A 7,322-nucleotide genomic window follows, 5' to 3' on the forward strand; every position below is an offset into this window, starting at 1 on the left:
TGTGAGATCCTAACTATGAGTTTGTTAGTCAACCTATATCCTACAATATTGTCTAACTTTTAGATGCATGACAATTTGTAAAGCTATTTTACAAAACTTCCACTTTATGAAATAAAGTAGCCAATTTTACAAAATTCATCTAATTGTATCATTGTCTTCTGTAGCACTTAGGGTTCTTTAGACCCTAACCTAAACAGAGAACAAATGTATTGTACACATTAGGTACGCTACTGAATAAAAGGGTAGCTCTGACACCAGGCCCTTAAACGACAGGAACATTTTTGTGAGGCCATGGAACAGGTCTCAAGCATCCTGCAAGGCTGCCACTAAAATGAATTTGTGTTAACCACTCTTTCTAATTCCTCAGGTTTCAGAGTCCCAGGAGAGAGACTTACAGGTTCTGCATGAATAGCAAAAGGTGTCGTCTCTTTTCTGACAGTCCCACCAAACAATATTCAATTAGGAAGAGATTATTCCCCAAATGTAACTTGGGGTGCAATGACCAAAAGTGCGAAAATGATCAAGGGCAAAAGAGTACCTACCTGATGCCCCTAGTGAGAACTACTCACTCCCTCTCTTACGTATGCAGAGCTCCTTATTTGTTGTATCTCTTCCTCTGCCTAGTCACACTCTGAGTTAATGTTTACGTACCTTTCCATTCCATCTACTAGCTTATCAGCCCCAGAAGGCAAGTGGCTTCAGCAGCTGCATTATCCAGAGAATGGTGTCCTAAAGATCCCCATAATTAGTTTACAAATATTCTGAGGAGTAAACTTAAGCAAAAGTAAATGCCTTTTTCTCTGTTCTATTACAGTCAATTTTTATAAATTTTTAATAGTTTTACCTAATATGAAAATACACAAAATGAATATGGGAGGACATAAATCCTCCTTAGTTGCTTTCCTATCTTCTCTAAATATGTAAAATGCTCACAGAACATTCCTCATTTTAGTTGGAAATCTTTTATTTTATTATTGTTATTGGTGTTGTTATTTTGGAGACAGAGAGAGAAAGAGAGAGCAGGGGAGAGGGGCAGAGGCAGACAGAACAAGAGAGAGAGAAAGAATCTTATTCAGGCTCCATGCTCAGTGCAGAGCCCAAAGCAGGACTTGATCCTATAACCTGGGATCATGACCTGAGCCAAAATCAAGAGTTGGGACGCTCAACTGAGTCACCCAGGAGCTCTGGAAATCTTTGAAATAAAAGTAAAGATACAATGTTAATCTAATTGCTTCTGGAGCTGATTTCTGCTAAAAGTCTCTTTAACAGTTTAACGAATTCTCCATCTGGTATAACTTTGAATAAGACTAAAACTAAAACCTCTGTTCACTGGAGAATAACTCTACTAATAACTGGCTGGGAAGAAACTGTTCCCTGACTTTTCTAACTTGTATCTGAGAAGAAAATGATAGGAAACCATCATGGTAGAAAATACATGACTAAATCTATCAGAGTTTCTCCTACAAACACTATAAAATAAAATGCAACAGATTAATTCCATAGTAAGACCAAGAATAAGACTCAAATACTGTAAAAACCAAGAAAATATCTACACAGTGGAATATTATTCACCCATTAAAAGGATGAAGTCCTGATGCATGCTATGACATGAACCTTGAAAACATAATGCTAGGAAGCCAGACATAGAAAGACACATATGATATAATTCTACTTATATAAAAAGTCCAGAAGAGGCAAATCCATAGAACATAAATTAGCGGTTGCCAGGGGCTGGATGGAGGGGGAATGGAAAGTGACAGCTGATGGATATGTGTATCTTTTTGGAGTGATGAAAAAGTGCTGTAATCAGATAGTAGGGATGGTTGTACAACTTTGTGGACATATTAAAAACCACCAGATTGTACACTTTGAAAGGGTGAACTTTATGTGAATTATTTCTACAAAAAAAAAATTTTTTTTAAGGAACAGAGGAGGCTTCATGAGATTTAGCGTGAAAAGAAATTGTTTGTAAGAGCCTAAGAAAGGCATGTAACTTGGTATTTATATCTGGGCAAAGACAAAGAGTAGAAGAAAAAAAGCATAGAAAAGAATACCCAGTAATTACATCCTTAAGAGTCTAAATATTAAAGATTTTAATTACACTGCTCATATCATTTCCCCCTTTTAGGAAAGTATATGGTGCCTTGCTCTTTTTTTGGGAGGGCGGGTACTAAAAATATTGCCAGCAGTCTTTCTTAGTTCTTTTGCTGTATGAATTGTGCAACAGTCTTAGCTGCAAATCAAGCAACTTTATGATGTTGTAGCATTTAAACTCACTTGAGCTTTGTAAGACCTTCTTATTTATTTGCAATAAAAGCATATGGTTTGTAGACCATGCCAGGAAATCATATCCCACCCATCTATACTTGCCCCAATGAAACTCAAAGGACCTCCCTGGATTTTCTTTTCCTCATTCTTTGAATTTTAATCCGTGTGTTTTTAGTCTTTGAGTTAACTAAGAAGCCTTTTCGTTCTGTGAACTAAGCACATTCCTTCCAAACCACAGGCATCCACTTCTCATTGGATTTATGACAATCACAACATTGGCATGCAGGTAAAACAAGAATTCAGTTTGCTTTTCCCATCGCACCTCTGGTTACCTCAAGGAACCCCAATTTAATGGGAAGGAAGTAAGGATAATTTCTGCCATCTTAACCAGGTCCAAGTATTCCACAATATTCCATAGTGATCTATCCTTTCCTCTGCACACTTCTACAGCTCTAGCTATTGAATCACATTAGAGTTTTACCTTTCAGAAAATGGTGGAATTTCAAGGAAAAGGGATTCTAACAGACAGAAGCCCATAGGAACTTCCCTTCTTCAGAACAGCCTCTTTAGGAAATTCCTTTCTGAATCTATAAGTTTATGGATTAAACTACTTCAAAGATGGAATGGCCTGAGAGCATTCTAAACTGAGATTAGGATTTTATCCTTTGACACACAACATGGGTCACTCAAAGCACTTAATAAATATTTAACAAAACTGAATCGGTAACATTGTAAGAATGAGCTAGAAAAGGTTTTAAAATTTGCTTTGTTTTCTCTATCAACACAATGACATATATAAATGACTGGATTATAGCTGAATATAAGAATAAAGAGTAAGAAAAATTAAGAATAAAACAGGTAAAATGCCTCAGATGGTTTGTGAGAAAGGGCAGACATCCCTTTTGTGTTGCCTCATTTTAGCTGGTTGTTGGGCAGATTGTTCTGCAAGAGAAAATGTGATAACTTTGGCGCGCCTGGGTGGCTCAGTCGGTTAAGTGTCCAGCTTTGGCTCAGGTCATGATCTCACAGTTTGTGAGTTCAAGCCCTGCATTGGGCTCTGTGCTGACAGTTCAGAGCCTGGAGCCTGTTTCAGATTCTGTGTCCCCTCTCTCTGCTCCTCCCATGCTCATGCTCTGTCTCTCAATAACAAATGAACATTAAAAAAAAAAAATTTAAAAAAAGAGAAAATATGGTAACTGTAAGACAGGAAAATGAAAATCGTGGTCTTTCTAAATAAAAAGTGTCAATTTAGTCTCAAGAACAAGAAAAGAGCATGGCCTCCCACTCTGACAGCTACATAATTAGTAATATTTCCTATGATAACAAACATAGTTTATGCTATAATTATAAAAAAAAATTCATCTTACAAAAAGTGGCTTCAGTTTAAAATGACAATGACTTAAGTAGTAGCCAAATTTCAGAGGACTCTGATGTAGCTATTTGTATTCCTGATGCTCCCTTTTACTTAAAGCCTACTAAGAAGATAAAATTACTTTCCCTATATTTCCCCATATGGTAAGTAGAATCTTACAGATTCGTGCCTATCAACCGTAATTAAGTCATTTGAGTTCCTGGGCAGAGAGGGGTGGAGCTATGCAAACATGGGAAAAAGAGCCATTGCTATTCATTGATCGAACCATTAAATATGTATTTTAATTCCATAAGGTAGATCATTGTTTTCTTACATCCATCATATACATTTTTTGCAAAGTAGAGAGATAATGGGCTTATTCTGCTTTTATAATTAAAACATCACTTTCAAAGTTTGTAAAACTCACTGAACTAACCACAGTAATGGTGGAGTTGGGCTTGCTTTTGTTTTTAAGAGAAATATTTAAGTTTGAATACAACAGTCATGGTAGTTTTATTTATTTATTTTTAATTTTATTAAGTAGGCTTCACGCCCAGTGTGGAGCCCAATGCAGGGTTTGCACTCACAACCCTGAGATCAGGACCTGAGCTGAGATCAAGAGTCGGAACCTTGGTGATTTTAAAAGTAAATATATTTAAATTAGAAGCAATGTAGTATGATACTCTTTTCATGAAAATATTTTCTATCATTTATAAAAGAAAGGTAGGGAGAGGACAGTAGCCTATGATTATGTAAACTGTGGAAGGATAAGTTAAGGAGGGACTTAATACATACATTTAAATATATATGTATTTAAAAAATAGCCTGGGTGGCTCAGTTGGTTAAGCGTCTGACTTCAGCTCAGGCCATGATCTCACAGTTCGTGGGTTTGAGCCCCACGTCTGGATCTATGCTGACAGCTCAGAGCCTGGAATCTGCTTTGGATTCTGTGTCTCCCTTTCTACCCTCCCCCCCTCCCCCGCACTCTCTGTTCTTCAAAAATAAATGTTAAAAAATAAAATTAAAATAAATACAGAGAAGAGTGATAGAGTAGAGCAGGAACACTTTAATACAGCAGTTGGCAGAACTTCTTGACCATAAGGGCTGTGAAACACTACAAAGTATTATTTGTTTTCCTTTGGAGATTAAAAACTATACAGATAATTTTCCATTTAGATATAATATTATGTAGAAAAAGAGGAACACAGGTAATTCTTCATTTAGATGTAATATTATGTAGAAAAAGAATTGGCTTAAATAATGTTTTGAGAGTCTCATTTTTTTTTCCGCTAGTATGAAGGAAAAAAAGAAAAAAGGGAGTCAGGACCAACCCTATATGTACAACTCTCAGCCTGAGTCCTTTGGGGGCTGAGTAGTTTTGAATAGCTCAGTTTTTTGGAGAGCTATGTGTACATCATTCCAAGAATTGAAATTTTGAATGAAAATATTACTAAAATTGTATTTAAATTCCATGATCTTTATTCCTCCCTTCAGATTCCAAAGTTGTTTTTTTTTTAATGAGTCATTCAAACTTACAGAAATTAAGAAGGAAAAGAAACAGCTATAATCTTACCACCCAGAAACCACTAGGAAGTGTACAGAACATAATTCAAGGCTATAAAATAATGAGATCCTCAGTCTACACGACTATTTTCTAAACCCTGTTACTATGCTGTATCTTATTATGCTAAATTTATACCCTTTTTGTCCAGTTCTAAAGACTAACCTCTTAACTTTCTCCAAAGATTATACCCTAAAAGGCCTCAGTGTTACAAATTTTAAGGACTCATACATCCTTCCACACATACATCCTTCACACACTCTTAATGATTTTTCATACTTTCCTTAGCAACAGATTCTCAGTTTTCAAAGGTGTATTTTGTTTTTATGGTATCCCCACCACCTTTCCAATTTGCTGCTTTAAATTTGCTTAAGCTTGGTAACATCAATAACAAAAAAAGCTCACTGAAATCTTGTGAAACACAAAAAAGACTTCCAATGGGTGAAGTATATATAGACTTTGTGATATATATATATATATATATATATATATATATATATATAGGTCATTCCCTACTCAACAGCTCTGTTCTGACATATGTTACTATTCTGGTTTTGAGACATGAGCGATACAGCAATCCTGAAAAATCAACATACTTATAATCCAAAATGACTTACTAAAAATTGAGATAAAGACAGAAAGGCACATTACCCAGAGTCATGATACCTGCTCATACAGGAGCACAGAACAGTGATTACATCAGCAGAAAATATGTTCATATATTAGCTACAAAAAAAAAAAATAAATAACCAATGTGCCATAAAACAACAGGGCAAGGGAGTTCCTAAGGATGTGGAATGTTTAAACAAGAAAAGAAACAGGCTTACTCAGTGCCCTGTACTAAAAGTGAGCCTCACATTCAAAGAGTTAGCAGACTGCTCCCAATTCATTCTGGCCCAAAAGGGTAAAGAAGGCAGAACATCAGAAAGAATAAGGTACGGAGAAAGGAGGCCAGGGGAGCTTGACACAAATAACAAAAGACTAGCACCTGCTTTCTTGTTTTAACTGGGGTTAGGTCAGTGGATATAGAAGAAAGGTTGCCTTGAAGGGACACAGTGCTATTATTTCAATCTTGGCTGGGGTCAGACCTGCTTATCTTCTACCAAATGTGGATAAATAAGAAGCCTCACAGAATGTTGGCAGGCGTGTTGCTTTTAAACCTGATGACGTCCAGGGGCGCCTGGGTGGCGCAGTCGGTTAAGCGTCCGACTTCAGCCAGGTCACGATCTCACGGTCCGTGAGTTCGAGCCCCGTGTCAGGCTCTGGGCTGATGGCTCAGAGCCTGGAGCCTGTTTCCGATTCTGTGTCTCCCTCTCTCTGCCCCTCCCCCGTTCATGCTCTGTCTCTCTCTGTCCCAAAAATAAATAAACGTTGAAAAAAAAATAAACCTGATGATATCCTACTATCACTTCATGTAATATATAAAGTGTTTTTTAGTTTGTGAGGTTGTTAACATGAAAGCTTCATTAACCAAGTTATCATAATTATTAAAAATTATTTGATTATAGTAAATATCTAATATTAGTTATTTTGCCACTGCAGAACATATACCTGTGACAATTAAATGGGTAGCAATTAAAATTGTGCTTTTCTTCCACTGGTCTCTGTTCCCTACTAGATTCTCTCTCTCTCTCTTTTTTTTTAGAGAGAGAGAGAGAGGGTGCAAGTGAGCAAGGGGCAGAGAAAGAGAGAGAGAGAGAAAGAGAAGCAGGGCTCACCCGAAGGGGGTGTTCAAGCTCACTCGATGTGGGACTCGAACTCCTGAACCATGAGATCATGACCTGAGCCGAAGTCAGATGCTTAACAACTGAGCCACCCAGGCACCCCCAGACTCTTTTTTTTTTTTTAATTTTTATTTACTTTTTAAAATTTACATGCAAGTTAGTTAGCATATAGTGCAACAATGATTTCAGGAGTAGATTCCTAAATGCCCCTTACCCATTTAGTCCATACCCCCTCCCACAGCCCCTTCAGTAACTGTTTGTTCTCCGTATTTAAGAGTCTCTTATATGTTTGTCCCCCTCCCTTTTATTATTTTTGCTTCCCTTCCCTTATGTTCATCTGTTTTGTATGCTAAAGTCCTCATATGAGTGAAGTCATATGATAGCTTTCTCTAATTTCGCTTAGCATAACACCCTCTAG

The sequence above is a fragment of the Lynx rufus genome, unplaced genomic scaffold (assembly GCF_022079265.1).
Source record: "Lynx rufus isolate CCGP_SWC_20201006 ecotype Redwood Valley unplaced genomic scaffold, mLynRuf1.p SCAF_5, whole genome shotgun sequence".
Taxonomy (NCBI): Eukaryota; Metazoa; Chordata; class Mammalia; order Carnivora; family Felidae; genus Lynx; species Lynx rufus.